We start from the raw sequence: 25,004 nt of genomic DNA, 5'->3' as shown, positions 1-25,004 counted from the left end.
TACACCAGTTCCCAGCCAGTAGTATTGAGAGTACCCCAACTCAATACCATCCACACATCAAACGTGGAAACATCAGATTTGAAATACACCAGTAAAAAACTCCCTATATTATCGATGAGTACAACTGGATCTCCATGATAATATCCATTATTAGAATCACCATCGGCATTATCTTCATGCTGAAATGCTGCCTAGGGTTCAAACGTATCCAATGGTTACGAGAACTTGTTGGCCTGAAATCTCAAATCAACCAAGGTCAACCACCACCTGTTATTAAAAACTTCGTTTGCTGCTCATTCAACTCTGAAGTCCATACTTCAGACCCCATCAGCCAATTGGAATTGACAATACGAACTAGAATTTCATCCCTAAGGACCGGCGAATTGGAACACGAAGAGACACTACCAATGCTGTCAGCACCACTGAGACGTAGTCGTAATCGACAATCTAGCACTATTCCAATATGATTATCAACTTATATCAACTTTCATTAAGAAAAATTATACCGCTTATAATTATTTTATTAATAAAAATTATATCTTTTATATTAATCTTTTATTATCAACTCTATATGATTCATGTTTATCAAAACTTTCATCATCAAGAAAAATGATTTTATCTCTATATAATTAATCTAAATGAAATTTAATAATTGAGACATTTTAGACAAATCGAGTCCAAACATATAACTTAGAATTATAAATAAAATCAAGTAATTAAGTAAAAACCTCAGTAACTCCTTACGCGCTCATTCGAATCATAATTAAGAAATTTGTCAACAAATTGTAAACTCCAGTTTCCAATTTTAACAAGGGAAGTATTGTATACCCACTATTTCTTTTAGAATTCCTTTCCCTAAGACCTTTTCATAAATCCCCACATGTACCATGTGGCTACCAAATGTCTAGCATTCAAGAGTTCCTTTCCGAATCATTTTATTACCCTTAACAAATAATCCTGCCAAATTCAAAATCCTCAGGTACCTATTTTATTGGCCTCTCGGTCCCTAAATGTTTATTACTATCTTCGGTACTTTCCCCAGTCCTCTAAAACCCTCTACCTACTACCTCTCGAGACAACCCCCTCAGAGTAACCACCCACCTATCCTTCATGACCAATCATGTCCTTGGGACCTACTCCCTCCAACTACCAATCCTCTCCAATCTACCCTCTTGCAAACTTCCCTCGGAGTCCCAAACTCCTCAGATCTAAATCCACCGTCCTGGTGACAACTTACCTCGCTAAAGTTACCCTCAAGACTTATCTAACATTCAGACAAACAGTTAGTTTCTTCATAATAAATAGATTTCGTGTTTAAAAAAGAGTTTACTTTATTTCGCTATTGGAATCCAATAGAATTATCTCTCGACATTCTTTCTTGAAAGCAACCATTACCGAGATATTAACATAGTAAAAAAAACGACGCAATTCTTTTTAAAATTATGCGAAATTTGTGGGGTAACATCTCATCCTGGTTTGTGCATGAGATCCATTCTTGCCGGTTCCTTACATTTATTCCTTAGGCCCAGTACTAGAAGTCTCAGTTAAGGTCACTGCGGGTTAAGTTTTCTCTTACTCTTGTGGATGCGCCTATCTATGGTCTCTTTTTTTGGACCGCGGTTACCCTGACTCGTCCTTATTTCTTACATGTTCATTGGTCGGTATCAGGAGTAACCGAAGGGTTGTTCACTACCGAATATCGTGACACGATGATTGCTGATTTCGAGTGATTTAAGTAATTGCACGTCATTTCAACGAATAATTGATTTAATAAGATTTTGTCACCGCTTTCATGATTTCAAGTGATTTCAAATAATGTCAAATTTTCGATGTCATCCATCTGCGCCATTGCCTGAGGGCAAACTGTGCAAAATCGAACCTGATGATAACCCTTCGCTTCGCCGTAATACAGGGAAGGGTACAGAGCGCTCATCGAGTGATCGTAGCTCCCGGACCCAATTAGCTTGGTTAAAATGGGATGAATCGATCCCTTTGTACCAGGCGTTGGACTTTTATGACCCCCTTTATGGGGCCCCCTCCGACTAACTCAGCCCGGGAAGGAGTGGGGGTAGTGTGACATTCCGGAGAGTGCGGTAAAATTGAAACTTCTAGAATATGTATTTAGTTTTTTCAGACCCTTTTCAAGTTAAAACTCTTGAGTTGAGAAAATTTTTTAATCGTACTTACTGTGAGGAAATTAAAGTAGATATGCATGACCATTTTTTTTGTAACGAAAAAAAAAATGTATGCCTAATATTCCTACAATTCTTGAAAATTACTGATAAATTAAAAAATTCAGCCCTTCCCCTTATCTTTGTCGGATATTTTTTTTCCGCGCACGAAAAAATTTAATAGAAAAACTTAACGAATTCGTTATAAAATTAACGATTGAAAAACTGCTGTTTCTCGTATAAACTTTGTCAAACTGAAAATAATGCTATGTATGATGTCTCTTTTTAAAGAGTTTTTCATGTTCTTTGAATATGCCAAAGGGCGAGTTGATAGCTTGAAACCCCGCAGATATATTAGGGCAAATTGAAAAAAAAAATTTTTTGGACAAAAACTAGCCATTTGAAAAAAATTGTAACCCCTTTAATTATCAATATTTTTCAATTGTTCTTTTTTGAAAATTTTTGAATCGCCATCTGTAAAAAAAATGGAGACAAATATCCCCAGCATGGACTTTTTTGGCCTGCTGATTTGGCGTGGAGCTGTTCATTTCTTTAATTTCATTTCAAATTTTTATATTAAACAAAACCAAATTAGCTGTGGAGAAGTCGAAAATAATTCTTCCAAAAGAGCTAGAATCTGTATTTTCAAAATATTTATGTTCAATTTGTTGTATATAATAAAAATATTGAAGAAGTAAAAACCCGGATTGGTTATTCAAATCACAATGAAACTAGCTCCATAAAGATCAAAAACTGAAAAGATTGGACTATTTTCAATATCTAAGTATCTGCGCGGCAAACGGACAGTAAGATTGTGTTTCGCACGAATTCTTTGTTTTTATATATATTTAATCGATCTTCAATATATGACAAATATCACTTCAATAGCCTGCAATTTTGCGAACTCATAGTAGTTTACTCTTAAATAACAAATGAAATTAATTTCGAAAAGAACAACATGTTGAGCGCTTGGAAGAAATTTCACTTCCCGCACTCATCGCGCGAGTCATTCATGCAGCTATCCGCAGTGTACTCACTTCGTTACTCCTGCAATTGGAAGGATTGTAAACGTTATAGCCCTTCCTAATTGATTTTATTGCAGTAACTCCGAGCTATCTGAACTATGCCCATCCCTGATTTAAACCACCTCTTACAAGAGGTACTTCGGACGCGCATCCTGCATCCCCGGTTATGCTATCAGGGCAGAACTTGGATTACCTCTACTGAAGATCGCTGCATTGAGGGAGACCTGGAGGTGATAGCCGCATATCCTGAGCCTGGCTGACACTCGCTTGTCTAAAATTATCTTGTTGCATCTTTAGTATTTGAAAAATGATCAATACTAGTGATAATTTAAGAAAAGATGCAGCAATATAGATACGCGTGACTGAAGTGAAACTGTTGAAAGCTATTGGCGTGAACAGCATTTTCTAATTTTCTTATGTTGTATTTTTCAACTAAATTCGCTACTCATTCGACGTTCGTTCTTCGGTAAAGATCGTGTGATGGGGAGCCGAGCGGGCCGAATATGTGTTGGGGTTGACAGTATGTTTCCTCATTTGACCAAAGTTAATTTGCGAGCATCTGTTTTCCTATCTTTTGTGGAAGTATGTTTGAAATCTGGGAGATTTTTTGTCATGTGTTTTTGTCAGGAATATTAAAAATATCAAGCACAGTAAGTATCCTATATTTCAAAATGATAGTACCTAAATACCCGTCAAAAATAGCATAGAAATCTCAAGTAATCTCTCAATGGCATCCTCTACTCTGAGTTTTCTCCATCCTATTGTCAAAATATCTTCTATGCCCTAATGGTTTATCTAACAACATTTACACTAATTCAACAATCAAATTGACAACTCTTGGAGCAAGACTGTGTCCAAAGCTCGTCCGGATTCAGTACTTAACTTCAACTCTGGGTTTGTGGAAAAAACAGAATTCAACTTTGGGGAAATTCTGGGTCAAGTCTAGGTGTGAACGATCAGGGTGCTCTACGATATACCAATTATTTCATTAATTACATGTAGAGAACATTTTCTCCGAGGCTTCTCAAGCATAAAAATCCACAACTCGTCAACTTTCAATTCTCGACCCGACCCGCATAGAAAAAAATATAAGCTAAAACTTATAAGTGAGATATAGTGATTTTGCCGGAATTATATCTTGAATATATCTGCCTTGTATACCAGGTATATGCTAGGTATACCCGGTGGCATATATGTACAAATATATCCAACATATCTGGAATAGTGCATTTTTTGTCGGAAAGTATACCACATATAAGCGAATATAAGTGACATATTTCTGTATATATATTTTTTCCATGTGGAGATAATGTAAAATATAAAATTGAAATTTTGTACATCAGTCAGGTCCTACTGACGATAACTGCAGTGATGTTCTAGGAATCTCTCAACGCATTAATTCATCACAAGAACATCTATTCTCCCAAAATGATTAGGAACCTGTTTCTTCTCAGACTGTATCGATGGAGACCTACCATAAACGACCAGGACGAAGCGAGTCAAGTTGCGTTCGATGTCAAGGTAATAAAACATTTTCACCGCAATAGATGTTGAATAATATAGAGAATCACACATGAACAAAATTTGTAGAAGAACTTAACGCTATCTCTAAGAACTTCTATAGAATTTCCAGTTGAATTTTAGTGGAGCTCTGTCGAAATTTTGTTTTTTTTTGCGCCCATGCAGTTGCGCCCATGCAGTTGCGCCCATGCAGTTGGAGGTTGTGCAACTTTATCGTATCATTTTTTGATAAAGAAAAATCATTAGATTTTGATTTTTTTAAAGATTGTTAGATATCAATTTTCTCAGTTTTCCTATATATATCCATAACAGGGAAGGGCACAGAGTGCTCATCGAGTGATTGTAGCGCCCGTACCCGATGAGCTCGGTTACAACAGATTAAAAAGGCCCCTTTGTACCGGGCCTAGGACTTTTATGACCCCCTTTATGCCCCCTCCCCCCCTGTAGGAATTGATGTTGTTGTAGGATGTAACAATTCACTAACAAATGCGATAGTTATAAAACAATCACAGTATATTTACAAGACGTAGACTATATACAAAAAAGTGGAGGAAGCTAATGTAAGGAGTAGGTGTTCACTCCTGAGTATTCGGCGGTCGGTGCCGGACTGCCTCGGTGAGGTGTTTCTCAATTCGCAAGACAGCCCAATTCCGAAGATGGAATTAATCGGAAATATACGAGTGACACAATAGGGAGCGAGTGAGACAGCACGGGAGTTTCTTTCGCCCGTCAATCATCTTTCCCTGTGTATCCGTGGTTAACGCGTAGATGTGTGCGTCTGTAAGTGAGACGCTACATGGCTCCCTGATTTAGTAAAAAAAACCCAGTTTTTTCTGTAATAAAAAGAATGAAAACGAACAAGACGAGATGAAGCATGAGCTTGAGAAAATGCTATTGCTGAAGAAGAGTGCGGCACCCTAGCTGCTGCTAGGCGTGGGCCGTTCTCCAGGGTGTTGATGTGCTGAGACGGTCGTGAGCTTGGAGTGGTGTATGTTTGTTCGTCTTCTCCGTGTGTTGCAAAGGCGCGTGTGTGTATGCAGGTGTGTGTGTGTGTTTTTTTTCGTCTGTTGGGAGAATGCATTTACGCACGACCACCAGAGGGAGGGGATAGGTGTTCCCCTCCGTCAAGTGAGTGTGGGACTCGGGCAGTGAGTGTGACTCCCACTGCCAATACCCACTAAACTCCAGTCAGACATATTTCCACTAACCTTCATTTCCCTCGCGGCACCACCGTAAAGTATTACTTCGCGAGGGAGGTCTCAGCTGTACGCTCTTCCACGTTTTCCATTTAGCGTGCTTCCCCTCATTCCGGTAAGGTATTGGCTGTCAACGAGAGGGTTCATTAGATTTCTCACTTATGCTGTAGCTTTGCGCTCACGTTCTTCCCTTCTGAGTTCCTTGATGACTGCCGCCGCAAAGTTACTTGTTGCGTCCCAGGCTGCCTTCGATGACAGCATAGCTTCCACCATGGTTTCAGGCAAGACCTCCCTTCCAAGGTCAGATTCCCAAACACGCCGCATCTCGCTGAAGCGGGGGCATCTGAAAAATACATGCTCCGCGTCTTCATCGACGTCGGTGCAGACTGGGCACTTCGGGGAATCCTCATGTTTGAATTTATGAAGATACGCCCGGAAACACCCATGTCCCGAAAACATTTGCGTGAGGTAATAATTAACCTCACCATGTGTGCGGTTTAACCAAGCACTCACCTGTGGGATAAGCCGATGAGTCCATCTTCCCTTCGACGAGTTGTCCCACTTCTCCTGCCATTGCTGTAGACTCTTTCGTCTCTCTTCTGCGCTGAGTTCTATTGCGCTTAGTGTATCAGATTTTCTCCGCTGATACAATGACCTTCGTTCCTCGGCCAATATTTCTATAGGGAGCATCCCGGCTATAACGCACACCGCGTCGTCGGACACCGTACGGTAAGCGCTCACGACTCGCAGGGCACTCAGTCGATAGACTGGTGCAATTCTCCGCCGTGATTCCTGCAACTTTAATGCATCCACCCAGATGGAAATGCCGTAGGTGAGCACCGATGTGACCACCGACGACAGCAATGCTCGTCTTCTCTGTTATGGTCCTCCTATGTTGGGCATGAGGCGCGATAAACTGGATTTGACTCCAGAAGCCTTAATTCCTACGTGCTCAGCTTGCCGCTTGAAATTAAGTCGGGCATCGATCGTCACTCCCAAGTATCGGATGTATGGCTGGGAAGTGATTTCACAGGACCCGACTTGCAGCGTGATTTCTTCAACTTTCTTCCTGCTACTAATCAGCACGGCTTCGGTCTTATGTTCAGCTAGGTTCAGTCCCACAGTGTTCATCCAGCGACAGATCAGGTATTTCCCCAAGATAACTACGGCTACATCATCCGCAAATGCCACGAGTTTAGTTTCCCGCGGCAGTTTCAGCTTCAGTAAACCGTCATACATGATGTTCCACAACAAGGGACCCAATACCGAGCCTTGAGATACACCTCCGGTGATTCTGTACTCCTCAGGACCATCCTTGGTGTCGTACTTCAGGATTCTTCCGGTGAAATAACTGCCAATCATTTTCCGCAATATTCCCGTACATTAAACTTCCTGAGAGCTTCCATTATACAATCCCATCTGGCCGAGTTGAAAGCATTCTTGATGTCTAGTGTTGCCACTAGGGAATACTTTTTCGCGCCATTCAGCCACATTTTTCCTGAGATCGCGTTCTTGGCAGTGTCGACGACCAGGCTGATCGCATCCAGAGTGGACCGGCCTTTCCGGAAGTCATATTGGTTGTCTGCCGACCGGGGTTCGACGGCCGCTTCTATTCATTGATGGACAATACGCTCGAGGATTTTACCCGCGGTATCGAGCATGCAGAGCGGACGGTACGATGACGGGTCATCCGGTGGTTTTTTCCGCTTTGGGAGTAATATCGATCTCTGCTGCCTCCACATGGCAGAGAAGGTGCCCTCCCTTAGGCACTCGTTGTACACATCCAAGAACATCTCTGGCCTCGTGTGGATAGCTGCTTTCAGGGCGATGTTGAGGATTCCATCGAGACCAGGGGCTTTGGTGTTACCCACCCTATTGCAGGCTTCCATCAACTCCTCTTTCATGATTAGTGGCAACATTATCTCTTCTCCCTCTCTGACAGGACGATGAAGTTCCGCTTGTTGCGGAAACAAGACCGTGACGATTTCGTTCATCAACACCGGACACGTAGGCGACGGCATTGGTTGACTCTTGAGTTTCGTCATCACCATTTTATAAGGTCTACCCCATGGATCACCTTCCACCTCATCAAGAAGCTCACTCCAAGATTGCTTTTTACTGCACTTGATAGCTTTGATGAGTTTCCGGCGTGCCTTCTTATACCTCATCCGCAGCTCTTCGGAGTTCGGTTTTTTACAGCCACGTTGAGAAGCTCTTCTAGCAGCATTACACTCCTTGCGCAGGGTAGCGATGGTGTTATTCCATCAGTAGACCGGTGGATGCCGGTTTGTGGTCCGCTTCCTGGTCATGGTGGCATCACATGCTTCTGCTACTCGTTGAATGACGTTCCGCGCCTTCTCAGTAGAATTGCTGCCACTGATTGGGTGGGCGTCTAGTGCGGCTGCGAAGGAGCTAGGCTCGAAGGTGTTTACTCTCCAGCCAATGCAATTTGCCTTCTTAGGCGTCGAGACGACTTTCTGGCGAGGACATGTCTCCCAGACTATCGCACAGTGGTCGCTCGCGGTGTGGATATCAGGTACTCTCCATGAGCAGTTGCTCTTTGCAAGGCTGCTGCTCATAAAGGTGAGGTTCACAATTGAGCTTGACTCTCCCCTCACGAAAGTCGGATCATCGCCGCTGTTCAGCAGGACTACGTCCAACGATGACATGGCTTCCAGTACAGCTTGCCCCTTGGTGTTCGTTTCTTTACTTCCCCAGTCGACTGCCCAGACATTGAAGGTCCCAACTATTGCCACAGGGAAGTGCTGCTTCGCATCCTCAGTCAGTCGATCTAAGAAGTCATTGAATTCTTCAGTGGAAAGGCTCGGCGGGGCGTAGCAGCTGTAGACATAAGTTCCATCAACTTTCGCCTTCACGAAGCCATTTTATGTACTATTATTGAGGACCCTCTGTAGTGCCTCCTTATACACTGGGCATCTAATGCTACCAGCAATGTGGGCACAATTATCCGTGTTGCCTTTCTCGGTACACAAGGCGCATTGCGGTTGCTCCATGCAATCTAAAGCCGTGTGGCCGGTCGCTGAGCATTTGACGCAGAGTTTGGACCGATCGACTGTACTCGTGCACTTCGTGGCGAGGTGCCCGTAGTGCCAGCACTTGTATCACTTAAGTGGTCTCTCTACTTTTCTCACTTGGCAATTATCCCAGCCTATCTGGATTTTGCCATGGTCCCCCAAGATCTTCTTCGCCACGAGCACAGGCAGTCTCACCAACGCCGTCTGTATCCCTCCGTAGGCCTTTCGCAAAGATTTTATAGCATCCTGCGTCATCTGCACCTCGTTACCCGCTGTTTTGCATAGGGCTTCCAAAATTTCCTCCTTCGTTGTCATATCATCGAGATCTTTGATCTCGATATTCTCCTGAGGGCCCTTGCTAAGAACCTCAGCTTCTTCCCCGAGGAGACCAGCTTTGGTTGATTGCAATACCTGCGCTTTGCTAGCACTGTCTCTGGTCAAGACGATGAGCATGTCCCCTGTGGCGGTTCTGCGCATCTTATCAACGCACCCCAGCACCTGATCTGGAGGAACATGCTTCTCCACCTTCGTTAGAATCTCGGCATACTTCACCTTATCTTTTGGGCGAATGATCAATGCATCGGACCTGGATGCTGATTTGCCAATTCTCCTACTACTCCGGGGAGTATTTGGTAAAGTCTTTGGAGTTTGGTTAGCTTTCTTCCCATTCTTCACGGTCTCAAAACCGCAGTTGTCGGCCCGATGGTCAGACATCTTGTCCGATACAGCTGTCCCTGGCCCTTTCAGTTTTTTGGGCTTCTTACCATCATGCCCAGGCGAGTCACGCTTCCCCCGTCTTGCTTGACGGATGTCCCGATCCACCACGGATGATGTGTCCTTAGTTTCTAGCTCAAAGTCCTTCGTTGTAGTCTCGGATAGTGTCCGTTGACGTACAGACAATAAGCCCTGTCTGCTCGTGTCTGCTTGAGGAGCGGGCTGTTTCGCTCCCTCTCGAGATTCTTCCAAAGCTCTCAATCTTCTGAAGGCACTATTGATGCTAGTCACCTTTGATTTTATCTCCTTGTGAACGTTCACTCTAGGTTGAACAAACTCATGAAGGTCGTTGATAAGCCTTGCAAGCCTATCCCACGCCTGACTTCTCTCATCTACTGCCCCTGCTTCTGCTTCTTGTGATTTGTTGGTTTGATTCTTCATATTTATCCTACGAATACCTAGAGAAATGACAGACCACCTCAGCAGAGCCCCGGTTGCTGAGACTAGACCACTTAATACACCTGGGGTGGGACCTGGTGCCCCAGGGACCACCGTTTCCGACGCCAACTACCCCTGGCGCCTTCCAGAAATCAGCACGGTGAACACTATGACATTGGGGGGGGGGGGCTTCAACTGCTCTTAGTAGAGTGGAGTGGTACATACACTCTTTAAGTCCCTCCACCGCGGCAAGGTGGCAGTTGGTCGGAGGTGTGTGTGTGTGTGTGTGTGCGTGTGTGTGATGCCTCTCGATGGGTTTATCAGAGAGGTGATGACGACGCGCATTCCAGAGCGTGAAGTTCTCGTTGATGATTTGGTGGAGATGAGCTCGGTGAGTCGGCCCGGTGTTCTCGACGCTGCCATCGAAGAAATCGCGCATGAGATTACTTCTTCTCTCCCTTATGCGTGGATATCGCTGCGAGCCTAGCGGGCGAGGTTTCCATCCTCGTTGGCCTGCGCTACGCGTGCGGTGTCCGTTGTCACTGTATGTATAGGTCAGTCAAATTACGGTTTGGAAATCAAGGATGATAGAAGAAGGATAAAAACTATGGGATATCATGCGGAAGAATGATGTGAAACACACACCAAGTGTTTGGGATTGTAGCAAACCGGGAAATTGTTTTAAAAAATTCAAAACTGCAAAATTCAGCGTCCACGCGATCTTTTTTGCTTTACGCCGACGAAACCGTGATAGATGGGATAAAAATACATAGAACTTAATTTGTAGAGCATAAAATTTCCTACAAAAAAAGTCACTGGCGGCATTTTCGTAATTTGAACCGTCAAGTCGCCAAGCGCGCTTAAAGTTGAACTACGAAAAAGCTGATTCGCTGCAAACGCCGAAAAGTCCATTTTAGTTGCAAAATGCAAATAATTTATGAAAAAGTTGATTGAAAAATCTGAAAAAAAAATCAGGATCAGGTCTCCAGGAGAGGAAATTTTTAAAAAAATATTTTTCGCTTTTTCAGGAGTCCGCATTTTTTTCTTTTTTTCATTTTTCAACCAAAATTTGCCGTAACATGACTTTTGATCCAGTTATCACATTGGAATAAGAACAAAAAGTGATTTTTTCTTGTTCTCTCCTCTCCACTTTCACTCTTTTGAGCTTTTTACTCAAGTTTCATATTTAACTTATTATTTGTTAATAAACTTAAAAAATTGCTGTTTTTGCTTCCGAATGGAAGCTTTGCAATCCTTGAATTTTTCGATTTTCTAATTTTGCCTGGAAATGATGTAGAATGGTCTGAAATGTAAAAATACGAAGTTTGGCGACAATGTCTGTCTGCCCCCCCCCCCCTCCGCAACTTTTTGGAAATTAGGTTTTAGAAAATACAACACTAAGAGGGCTAAAAAAATTCAAAAAAATTTGAAATTTTGTCAGATTATAGGTCCTAACTAGGACTAACTCTGGGCACAGGATCAGCTCGATCGGTCCAGCAGTTCCTGAGAAAAAGCCATTTCTTTTTGAATCTTTTTTTGCAAATATCTCGACAACTAGTGGACCGATTTCACTTTTTTTCCACAATATTCGCCTTGATGTCCCCTATCCAGATCAATCAGAACCTATATGGCCGTACCTGCAAAATTTTTGAGATATTTCTACTTTTCTGTTTTTTTCAAACAATCGTTGTACGCTCTCTAGCCTTCGCAAAAATAGAGATATCAACTTGAAATTTGGACAGGATCTTCGTCTTATGACAAGGACGGTTGGGATTGAAACTGGGGTGAATCGGCCTAGTGGTTCCGGAGATATTCCATTTTTTATGAAAATCGATTGTGTCATATCTCGACAACTAGTAGACCGATTTCACTTTTTTTTTCACAATATTCGCCTTGATGTCCCCTATCCAGATCAATCAGAACCTATATGGCCGTTCCTGCAAAATTTTTGAGATATTTCTACTTTTCTGTTTTTTTCAAACAATCGTTGTACGCTCTCTAGCCTTCGCAAAAATAGAGATATCAACTTGAAATTTGGACAGGATCTTCGTCTTATGACAAGGACGGTTGGGATTGAAACTGGGGTGAATCGGCCTAGTGGTTCCGGAGATATTCCATTTTTTATGAAAATCGATTGTGTCATATCTCGACAACTAGTAGACCGATTTCACTTTTTTTTTCACAATATTCGCCTTGATGTCCCCTATCCAGATCAATCAGAACCTATATAGCCGTTCTTGCAAAGTTTTTGAGATATTTCCACTTTTCTGTTTTTTTCCAAAAATCGTTGTACGCTCTCTAGCCTTCGCAAAAATGGAGATATCAACTTCAAATTTGGACAGGATCTCCGTCTTATGACAAGGACGGTTGGGATTGAAACTGGGCTGAATCGGCCCAGCAGTTCCGGAGATATTCTATTTTTTATGAAAATCAATTATGTGTAATATCTCGAAAAACAGTGGACCGATTTCACTTTTTTTTTGTACAAAATATTCGCCTTGTTTTTATCGTCCTATAAAGCTCTCAAGTTCCTTAAGCGTCCATCTACTGGTGGTGTTACCCTAGCTCTCATGATATTAAAGATTCGTATTTTGGATGGGCGCAATCCGTCGAGATATTTAACCTTTTGTATCAATCTATTTTATCAAAAGGTTAAATATCTCCTTCTGGATACTCTGTAGAATGTAATTGCGGGTGTATTATGCCTGTCACAAGCACGAGGAATGGATCCATTCGGAAGCTTACTACCAATGGAATTGGTAGAAATGAAAAGAAGGAAAAGACCACTAACGCAAAAAGAAACGGTCGCATGCCTTCTGTCGAATAGGCTCGAACCCCTGCTTGTTTCAATATATAATCTGACTGGAAAAATTTTTGATCAAGCTCGGTAGCTTTATCACAAACTTGAGTCGTTGGGATCAATCTTGAATTTTTTCATATTTTTCTTGGCATTTGTTAACGTAGATTTTTAATAATAAAAGGAAAAATGTAGGATTCGGTGAAGGATAGAAGAGATTTGTACGTTATAACACTCGGAATTTGCGTATATATCGTATTGAATTTATTCACAGCGAAAGTAAAGTTACTCTCATGGTTTACACCATGAGAGCTGGAATGAGAGTGAGCTCCCGCGACAACGGTATTAGAACATCCGATGGAGGATGTCCGAATTATTACGAATCGTCGCGAGGATGTCTTGCGACAAAGACAGTGATATATCGGCGACACGTGTCACGGTACGAAATTCGGTTGCTAAGCCGAACTCGAAAACAAAACATTGAAATGGTGTGAAATAAATATAAAAGTAACTTCGCTACAAAAAATTTTTGATTTTTGTCATTTTTTCAATGTCTAAAAATTCTTTGATTTTTTTTTCAATTTTTTGATATCTTGGTATTTTTTCATATTTTCAATACTTACAAGGAACACTACGCAGGTGTTCCCCTCCGATTTCGATGAAACTTAAATATATTATAGGGGACCCAAAACTAAGGGACACGTATTTTTTTTTAGCTGCCCATATTGGGTTTTAGGGGGTGAAAGTGCTCCCCTGAAGTTGACCACCTCTCGGGGTCATTTTTCGATTGCATACATAAGGAAGCTTTTTGAACAACTCTTTCGCAGTGTATCATGAAGGTCACAAGAAATGATGAAAATGCGAATTGGAACCGCCTCCGGGGGGTAAAATATGGAGGGTTTACTACCCTTGTGAAAATTCATTTTTCTCATAGAAAAAAAACTTTCGATGGAAATCCCATGGGACAAATTCCATTTGAAAAAGTAGAAAAAAATACAGAATACCTGTTTTGATTTTTTTTAATCGAAATTTAAAACTTAAAAAGATAGATTTTTCGTGAATTGCGAAATTTCAAACTTTTCCTGTACAAAACGAAGCTTACGGCTAATGATGAGGAAAACCATTGGGACAGGATCCAGGAGTGGTGTCGGGGAGGTTAACTACCCTTGGGAGGGGGGGGCGTTTAATAAGGGAGAAAAATACCTCTGAGAATTTTACGAAATGCATTTCGTTCGAAAACATGAGACAATTTAAAGCACATATTTATGATTTTTTCCGCAAATTAGAATTTCAAAGTAAGAAACATTGATTCTTTGTGAAATTATGGGTTTTAAATTGTTTGTTATAATAGACTGATCTTACACGGAATGATAAGTGAAACAATTGAAATAGTCTTCGGGAGTGAAACTTGAGGGCTTAACAATCCTCATGGTATTTTATCGAATCGATCGGACCAACCTCATTCATTTTCAAAAGCAATCAGTAATGACCATGAATCTAAAAAATTTCACCGAAGGCCAGAGTAGAGATTCCATTGAATGGCTTCCATTTCCAATTTGAAGAAATGAGTTATGATGAAATATTTTGAGGAATTCAAATTTTCATCTGTATATGAACGTGGATGGGTGGTACAAAGAAGAGCCGATGATTTTGTATAGCAAATAATGGATCGATGATAAAATGTATTTCGGTTGCTCTTATCGCTTTGATGTGATATCGTTTTCAATGAGACGTAAATGGCGACATATGACAATACCATTCTGTTTGATAATGCAGAACCACAACTGAAGAATATTCGGGAGTTGTAAACATATTGATGCAAATGGCTCATTTGTTATCTGAGGATGAAATTACTCTGATCAATATAACTTATACGATATTAATGTTTTTCATTTCCATCCCCCTTGTAAATTACAATCAGTCTATATACATAGATCGAAGAGAAAAGTAGTTTTTCGGTGAGTGTCGTGATCTATACTTGTTCTACCATGAAAGTTAATCCGATCAACGTTATCCGACTTGTGATGGCAACATTTGAAGTTATCAATCTTGCTGAAACACCCGTGAACAACGAGGAATGTGAATTAGCAGACACGTTCGAAAGTATATTGATTGAACCAATAGGGGAATATAATGGAGTTGAAATGATCGAAGAAACATCCCTGGATTTTCAAGAGCCTTATAAAGATATCGAAATGATAGCGGTCGAGGATAAAGAATTTCAACCACATACAGAAGAATCACCTGACAGTTGTTCGGAGGATGAGGAACCTGTAGATTTCGAATATAAAAAGAATGCCGTTGACTTCTGGAGAAGTGGAAAAAAGAAGAAGAATCTCTCTATAGAAACTGTTTCCCATCGATTCAGGAAGATGAAATCGCGTAGACAGTTACGACGCTGGGCGAATCAAATCAATAAAGGAGGGACATACATGGAGAAGTTGAAACGCATTTCGGGGTACACATTAAAGAATATGAAGAATGCTATCGATGCAGGTTTGATCGTCCACGATACTGACCTCCGAAGGTGGGCCCTGCAAGCCCGGAAGGAAATCGGCTTCGAAGACGTTCGTTTTACAGCTTCGTCCAGGTGGTTGCATTATTTCAAACGAGCACACCGCATAACATCCCGGAAGATTAACAAATTCATCACCAGAAAAACATTAGAGACTCGGGAAGAGTTACAAAAAGAAGCGGACGAATTCCTCCTGAAAGTTCGGTCTTATTGGGATACGTATGGCCCAGAAAACATTTATAATACTGATCAAAGTGGTTTCCAATTGGAAATTCATTCAGGGCGAACGTTAGCTGAAGAAGGTACTAAACAAGTAGCGTGCGTCGTACAATCGATAACTTCAACGACACATAGTTATACAGTACAACCTCTGATTTCTGCTGATGGAAAATTACTTTCACCTCTCTTCCTGGTTTTGAATGAACCTTCTGGAACTTTCGGTCCAATAGTGGAGCAAAATCTCTTCAAACCTGCGAATGTGTTCATCACCGCTTCAAAATCGGGAAAACTCACACCACGTATGTCAATATTTCTGACCTAACAAACATGATATGTTCTATACAATAATTAGGATTATCATCTTGTACTTGATTTTTCAGAGCATTTCAAAACCTGGTTGAAAGAAGTTTTTTTCCTAAACGTAGGTCCTAGAAGTCTACTGTTAATCGATTCCTGGAGCGGACACTGTCCTCAAGTCGTGAAAGAAATTACTCCTACGGATAAAGAATTATTAACTATGTTGATACCAAAGGGGACTACTGGAAAAATTCAACCCCTTGACGTATATGATAAGATATGGAAGAATTATGTTCTTCATTTTTCGGATAGTGTCGTCCTAATGGACTATGATATTAATTTACATTTGCGGAACAATATCATAAAGTTACAGTCTTTAGTCCATAATCAATTATCATCGCCAAGGTATCAAAATTTATTCCGTTATGCTTAGTTTCAGAGTGTTTACATTTGTAAAAAACCAGATGAATTCGAAAATCATGTCGATTTTGCATTCGGGCAATCATCTCATCCGCACTGTGATATTGAAGGCTGTTCCAATATTGCAGTAGTCAGATGCTCATGGTGCAAAAAATCACTTTGTTTGCTGCATTTTTTTGAAGAATATCATTTTTGTACGCATTACGTCCCCTAATACTATCTATACTGTAGATTGATCCCAACAGAAAGTATGCTGATTGAGAACATAATACTAGAAGGAATAAATGGTCTGAGCTTCTATAATAATATCAATGTATATTCTGAATTCCATCATTTGGGGATTACTACCATCATTGTTTCCTTTCCATATCGGATCTTCATTCAATCCTTACCATTTAGTTCGGACTATGGTACTGTGGTACAAGTAGACGGATAATTAAAAGGTTGTAATTCATATATAACAAGCAATGGACATTTTCATGGGTTCAAATTTCGATATTTCTTATTATTCTTTACTCTTTCAAATGAATTCTGTTCACTAATATAATTAAAAGTAACTCCCAGAAAGTTTATTTAGCCTCCAAGCGTTACTTCCAGAGATCCATCACATTTTTTTTATGTAAGAAAAAATCGAAGACTTGTATATGATAAAAAAAAAAGTATTTTATTTTCAATTTTAATTTGGGGAAAAGAATCGCAGGATGCGCTTTGAATTGTCTTATGCTTTCGAACGAAATGTGTTTCGTAAAATTCTCGTCGATATTTTTTCTCCCTTATTTAAAAAAATCCCCCCCCCCCTCCAAAGGGTAACTACCTGCCCAACATCACTCCTGAATCCTGTCCCAATGGTTTCCCTCGTCATTAGCCGTAGGCTTCGTTTTGTACAGGAAAAACTTTGAAATTTCGCAATTCATGAAAAATCAATTTTTTTAAGTTTCAAATTTCGATTAACAAAAACAAAACAAGCATTCTGTATTTTTTTCTACTTTTAAAATGGAATTTATCCCATGGGATTTCCATCACAAGTTTTTTTTCTATGAGAAAAATCAATTTTCACAAGGGCAGTTTACCTTCCATATTTCACCCCTCGGAGACGGTTCTAATTCGCATTTTCATCATTCCTTGTGACCTTTATGATACATTGCGAAAGAGTTGTTCAAAAAGCTTCCTTATGTGTACAATCGAAAAATGACCCCGAGAGGTGATCAACTTCAAAGAGCACTTTCACCCCCTAAAACCCAATATGGGCAGCTGAAAAAAAATACGTGTCCCTTAGTTTTGGGTCCCCTATAACATATTTAAGTTTCATCTAAATCGCAGGGGGACACCTGCGTAGTGTTCCTTGTTAGTGAGCTATGAATTATTTTAGATTTAGGGCAATGTTGTCGGGCGCGCCCCACTCCACGCGCTTGATCTGCACACTCTCCACATTCTTCGCGTAGCGGAACTTCTGAACACGTTTACTTTGCTAATTCCCTCCAAAAATATGACAGAATTACCAAAAAAATTTTTGTTAACAACCAATAGTACACAAACTCAATGGGAGCTTCTGTTTTGCACCTCTGTACTTATAGTGCTAATTTCATGAGAAATTATATTGATAAAAAATTTTATCTTTCAGTTTGAATTTAAACAAGAATCCGAATTTGTGGGCGACAGGTCTAAATTAAGTTTCCTTGGAATGATTATACGAGAAAGAACTCTTTACGGATGCATCATCAGAAATTATTTGAACCCACTTGGGATGTGATTGTTAACAACTTTTTTTTTTGTAAGTTTTTCATATTTTTGGAGGAAATTAGCAAAGGAAACGTTTGCTGAAGTTGTGCTACGCGGAGAATGTGGAGAATGGGGAGATTAAGCGCGTGGAGTGGGGCGCGCCTGACGACATTTCCCTGAATCTAAAATAATTCATAGCTCACTAAGTATTGAAAATATGAAAAAAACCAAGTTAACAAAAAATTTAAAAAAAAATCTAAGAATTTTGACATATTGAAAAAATGACAAAAATCGAAAATTTTTCCTTTTATTATTAAAAATCTCCGTTAACAAATGCCAAGAAAAATATGAAAAAATTCAAGATTTATCCCAATAACTCAAGTTTGGGATAAAGCTACCGATCTTGATCAAAGATTTTTCCAGTCAGATTATATATTGAAAAAACCATTTTTTTTAGTTTATCATCAAACAATAAGTTAAATATGAAAGTTGAGTGAAAAGGTTAAAACAGTGAAAATGAAGACGAGAGAACGAGAAAAAATCACCTTTTGTTCTTATTCCAATAAGATAACTGGATCAAAAGTTATGTTATGGCAAGTTTTGGTTAAAAAATGAAAAAAAAATGGGGACTCCTGAAAAATCGAAAAATGTTTTTAAAAAATTTCCTCTCCTGGAGATATTCTGTGAATTTTTTTTAATCAACTTTTTCATAAATTATTTGCATTTTGCCACTAAAATGGACTTTTCGGCGTTGGCGGCGAATCAGCTTTTTCGTAGTTCAACTTTGAGCGCGCTTGGCGGCTTGACAGTTGAAATTACGAAAATGCCGCCAGTGACTTTTTTGTAGGAAATTTGATGCTCTACAAATTGAGTGTTATGCATTTCTATCCTATCTATCACGGTTTCGTCGGCGTAAAGCAAAAAAGGTCACGTGGACGCTTAATTTTGCAGTTTTTAATTTTTTAAAACAATTTCCCGGTTTGCTACAATCCCAAAAACTTAGTATGTGTTTCATATCATTTTTCCGCATCATATATCTCATGGTTTTTATCCTTCTTCTATCATCCTTAATTTCGGCCGAAAAAAAGTCCTTATTTGACTGGCCTAGTAGTCTCGTACCAAAAGAGTCTTTGGTCCTCCTGGTGGTAGAGTTGATGTTACCTGCATTTTGTGTGTGATTCTCGACGATGCTCTAACGGAGATGAGCTCAGTGGATCGGCCCGATGTTCTCAACGCTGCCATCGCAGTGGTTTGGCATGAGGTTACTTTCTCTCCCTCATACCTGAGTGTTTCTGTCCTCCAGCTGCTCGTCATGACCTGTCGTTACCGTGGTTGTATTCGCGCGGTTGTCTTCGGTTCACGGTTAAATCGAAATCAAATAAAATCGAAAAATATGAAACGCTAAATAAAGGCGTTATAAGTCCTTGTTATCACCAGCACAGTACAACGTCTTTGGTACTCGGCAATATGCCGATGTGGAAAACAAAAATAGCACATTCAAAGGCACTTGTTTTGGTTTTTGCGAGGACACGGCGAAACCTAGGCTTGGCGCTTGGACGATTGGAATGTTCTAGAACTCACGAGACGCCCGTTTGTATAATACCGTTGGGTACCCACGCGACGAAATTTACGATTTCGAATCGCGGAGAATTATGATTTCACTCCCGGGATTTTGTGCGGCACACGAAAGACTGGATCGCGCGTGTTTCAACGCGTGTTATCCAGCGAAATGAATTAGAACATGAGGACACGAGAATAAACTTTCGGTCGAATTGCACGCGCACAATCACGAGGAGCTTTCACTTTTTCGTCACTTAGAACGATGGATTTCCCTGCTCTGATCGCGTCGGAGTCACCAATGTAGGAATTGAGGTTGTTGTGGGCCGTAACAATTCACTAACAAATGCGATAGTCATCAAACAATCACAGTATATTTACAAGACGTAGACTATATACAAAAAAGTGAAGAAAGATAATGTAAGCAGTTGGTGTTCACTCCTGAGTATTCGGCGGTCGGTGCCGGACTGCCTCGTTGAGGTATTTCTCAATTCACAAGACAGCCCAATTCCGAAGCTGGAATTAATCGGAAATATACACGTGAGACAATAGGGAGCGAGTGAGACAACCCGTGAGTTTCGTTCGCCCGTCAATCATGTTTTCCTCTACGTCCGTGGTCAACGCGTAGATGTGTGCATCTGGCAGGTGAGACGCTACATGTTTCCCTGTTCTGATCACGTCGAGGTCACCAATGTAGGAATCGAGGTTGTCGACGGATGTAATAATTCACTAACACTTGCAATTGAGTTAAATAAATCACAGTTTAATAAAATACATTAAGATATATACAAAAGTAAGGAAAGTAAAGAAATTGTTGTGATCCACTAGGCGGTCAGTAGACGACTGACTGCTTGAGGCTGTTGTTTGGTTTACCTCAATTTGCAGGTAGAAAGAAATTCCGTTGACGGAATTAATCCAAAATATACCCGTGACAATATTGGAGCGAGAGACAGCGCGGTGGTTTTCGTTCATCCGTCAATCATCTTTTCTCGGTGTCCGTGGTCAGCGCTTGAGCGTGTGTGTGTATGTAGCGAGACGCTACCCCCCCCCCCCCCCCCCCCCCCCCCCCCCCCCCCCCCCCCCCCCCCCNAAGTGCGGTAAAATTGAAATTTCTGGAATATGTATTTTGTTCCTTAAGAGTCTTTTTAAGTTAAAACTCTTGAGTTGAGAAAAATGTTTAATCGTACTTACTGTGAGAAAATTAAGATAGATGTACGTGAACATGTTTCTCTATGTAACTAAAAAATATATGTATGCCTAAGATTCCTAAAATTCCTAAAAAACATATTTTGTAATAAAATAACATTAAAAAATATCTCGAGGTACAAAATTATATTTCAATTGGACAGTCCAACCTTTCAAATGATTTCTTTATCCGTTTAGTCCGTTACTAGTTGAAAAATGTAATTTTGCTTCCGAATGGAAGCTTTGTAATCATTGATTTTGACGATCTCTTAATTTTGCCTGGAAATTATGTAGAGTGTCATAAAACGTGAAGATATGATGTTTTTAGACATGTGTGTGTGTGTGTATGTTCGGATATATGTTCGGATTTTTCGAAATTTTTTTATAAATCTCTCCAAAAACAAGCAGGTGACCGCTCCTATATTCCAGAAGGCATGTGACTGTTACTTTATGTGTTATCTGTATTTTAATGTTTTATTTCTACCAATTTCATTGATAGCTCTCGAATGGATCCATAACAATTCCCTTTTTCAATTTATCTCCAAAACTTTGTATAAACGAGTACATATATTTTGATTGACCTAGATAGAAGACATCAAGACGAGTATTTTGAAAAAAAATGAAGTCGATCAAGTAGTTATTGAGATATTGACGAATATAGTTTTATACAAAAAGTTGAATATCTCTGGAACTACTCAAGCAATATCGCTCAGCCAAAATACCAACCTTTGGTATTATCGGAGCTACAATGATACAAAATTTCAACCTTCTAGCTCAATTTCTTATCGAATTATCGCGCGTACAAGGAATTTTGGGAAAAAATGGAAAATTGGCAATATCTCAAAAACTTTGTATGAACGGGTATATATATAATACTTTGATTGATCTTGATAGAAGACATCGAGACGAGTATTTTGAAAAGAAAAATGAAATCGGTCAAGTTGTTTTTGAGATATTGACCAATATAGTTCTATTTTTTTTTTAAACCGGCCAAGTGCGCTTTTGTGAGCATTGTATTTCTTCAAAAAAAAAAATTGTATTATTTCTCAGAAAAAAAAAGAAAAAATGCCAAGTAACCATTTCAATGCGTTGTGGAAAAATGCTCGAGTACTCATTTATAGATAGTTGTTTCTGGGAAATGGAAAAAAGTGCAGAAATAAGGAAGAGCGCCAAGTTCATGAAGTTGAACTCGTCATTTTGAAAAACCGTAGAAGTTTTCATAACATTTAGAAACAATTTGAGCTTTTTTCTACAGTCGACTTGTACTGTTGCATATTTTATAACTTTGAACTCATCAATGCCAACTCAATATTGTCTATTCCTGTGAGTTACGGAGTGGGTACGACCATAAAAAGTGTGGTTATCCACACAAAGTCAATGAAAAAGAGTGTTAATACGAGTGTTTCTTTAAAAAAAAAATTGTTCAGAAAATTCTCAGGACCAATGTACTTGGCGCGGTTTCTTGAAACACTCATTGCGGAGAGTTGTCGCTTTATATTGACACCATGGTCGAATGAACCTTCTCCATGCTTTTATGTCGCGAATGCCGATAACTACATGGCGATCACTATCTTAATTAATTTAATTTCTATTCATGAAAATGAAAATATTTGAAAATGGACAAGAATAAGCTTAAGGCATTAACTTAAACTATCCGGCAATTCCATCCAACACAATGACACAATTGACTATTTAAAGATTTGAACACCTAGCAAGGTGTAGTATGCTTCAAAGCAATTCCTGAGTCCCAAAGTGGATCTCAAATCTCAAACAATAGCTTTCCAAATAAGGATCCGCATTAAGATAAAAAACTGCGCCAAGTACGTTGGTTCTGAGAATTTTCTGAACAATTTTTTTTTGAAGAAACACTCGTATTGACACTCCTTTTCGTTGACTTTGTGTGGATAACCACACTTTTTATGGTCGTATGCACTCTGTAACTCACAGGAATAGACAATATTGAGTTGGCATTAATGAGTTCAAAGTTATAAAATTTGCAACCGTACAAGCCGACTGTAGAAAAAAGCTGAGATTGTTTCTAAATATTATGAAAAGTTCTGCGGTTTTTCAAAATGACGAGTTCAACATTATGAACTTGGCGCTCTTCCTTATTTCTGCACTTTTTTCAATTTCCCAGAAACAACTATCCTTAAATAAATACTCGAGCATTTTTCCACAACAACGCATTGAAATGGTTACTCGCCATTTTTTCAATTTTTTTTTCTGAGAAACAATACAATTTGTTTTTTTCTGAAAAAATACAATGCTTAGAAAGGCGTACTTGGCTGGTTTTTTCAAAAAAAAAATGTTTTTTGTTTTTAGGGGATTTCAATCATTTTTCCATCCGAGTGACTCACGTCACAAGGAAAGTCTCCAGATAATATGCAACATTATTTGGATTTACTTTGCTCCAAGAACAAAATATAAATATCCTTGGAGTTCCTTGGCCATTGCCTTTTGGCAACGGTTAAACCATTGATATATATACACTCGCTTGTCTACCTTTCAAGATATCGAGTACATTCAATAACGAAGTGATGAACCCGGTAAAATTGATTTTGACTTTTGGCCAGTTTTTGATCAATATCTCGGAATCTAAGAGAGATAACAAATTTTTTGTCACGACCTTATTAATAACTCTTAATGGGCTTTACAAAAATGGTCGTGACAAAAATTTTTCTATTTCTTTTAGATTCTCAGATATTTGTCAAAAACTGACCAGTAGTCAAAATCGACTTAAGGGGGTCTGCACTTTTCCGAGCGGTGAAATGGTAACTTTTCCACAACTTTTATTTCATATGAAAAAACAGGTTACAAATTTGATTTTTTTTTTCATTATTTTTGATTATCTTTCTATTAGTGAGGTAACAAAACTTTCCATGTCCCCAAACAATCTGGAATTGATGATTGTATGACGAAGTAGACGGGCCCCAACACTGATTTAATGATTGATTACGGAGTTTTGAGGTTCCAACACATCTGAAATAAGAAAATTGCATATTGTAGCACTCAACAAGCATCTGGCTTTATCCCCTAGTAGAATAATGAAGGGTTTTAGCTAGTATTATAGCAATAAAACTATAGAACACGTGAATAAATTCAAGACCACTTTATTAACGAAGTAACACAATAGACGCTCGGCGTGCAAGTGAGGTAACGAACATAGAATACTCGCGATGGTGTCGCATGGTGTCGAGACCACGAACTGTGGCGTCGGTAAGAGAATAGGAGCAGATGTTCTCCATTTTCATCAAATAAATAGAAATGAAAAAATTGACGAAATATTTTGCCTTTCCGGATAAGGCCTTCTTTTTCCGGGAAAATTCGGGCCTACTATTTGTTATAAAAATTGAAAATATTCAAGCTATTATTTTTAGGTTACTAGGAGTGAGAGACATGTAGATGTCAAATAGGTGGTAAAAATTTCAAATTGATTGATGAATAACTTTTTGAAATATTCTGTAAACAGTCTTGGGAAATTCGTGGAAATTTAGTTCCGAGAAAATTGCCCTTGAACTTCCGGGTGAGGCGGGTCAGGTACTCCTGTGACAGAAAGAAAAAGACGTTGAGCAACTCCATTCATGGAGATATTATGATACAAAAAAAAAATCAAATACTTACACTCAATCAGCAATTGCTATTCCTGCGCCATATAAAGCCCCTTCTTCTTTTTCGAAAAAATCCTGTTCTGCACATTTTTCGTCTATCATTGGGCTGGAAGGTATGTCTTTTTTGCCACATTTACATTGCAGAACAATACGAAATCCCAAACCACGAGTTGAACCTTCTGAAAAGTTTATGTCATCCTTACAATTTTTGCAAATCACTGCACTACTAATAGCAGAAAAAACTATTATAAAGTTGATGAGACAATAATGGCTATTGTCGGTAATATCGAATTTTTTTGCGGCTCTCTTATTTAGTTTAGCTGCTGATGCACTTGGGAATGATGTATTACCTACTTTGGTATACTTATTGCCACGGAATTTACGTTTTTTTGCCCGCGAAGGATTATTAGGACTTATACGGGATCCTGTTCTGACTTGGTTGGCTTCCGGATGGATGCCGCGTTGAGTTTCAGCATTGCGCCGACGTTTCGCAAACATTGCAGTCTGCATCTTCAGGGCTATGAGCTCCGATTCTGAGCTCCGATGTGTGGGGGCAGTCCTTATATACCTTCCCTTGTGGTGGTGGG

At 39.7% G+C, this 25,004-nt stretch overlaps 1 protein-coding gene across 1 annotated transcript in view; it reads left to right on the top strand.

The window, feature by feature from the left end:
- Positions 1 to 25,004, top strand: part of LOC107042820 (cdc42 homolog) — a gene marked incomplete at its 5' end in the record, with an annotated part of 153,328 nt that overhangs the window by 7,596 nt on the left and 120,728 nt on the right. The window lies entirely within an intron of this gene.

This window comes from Diachasma alloeum, unplaced genomic scaffold (assembly GCF_001412515.2).
Source record: "Diachasma alloeum isolate Michigan unplaced genomic scaffold, Dall2.0 Dall_scaffold_00524, whole genome shotgun sequence".
Classification (NCBI taxonomy): domain Eukaryota; kingdom Metazoa; phylum Arthropoda; class Insecta; order Hymenoptera; family Braconidae; genus Diachasma; species Diachasma alloeum.
The sequence above is the reverse complement of the archived record's forward strand: the minus strand, read 5'-3'. Positions and strand labels throughout refer to the sequence as shown.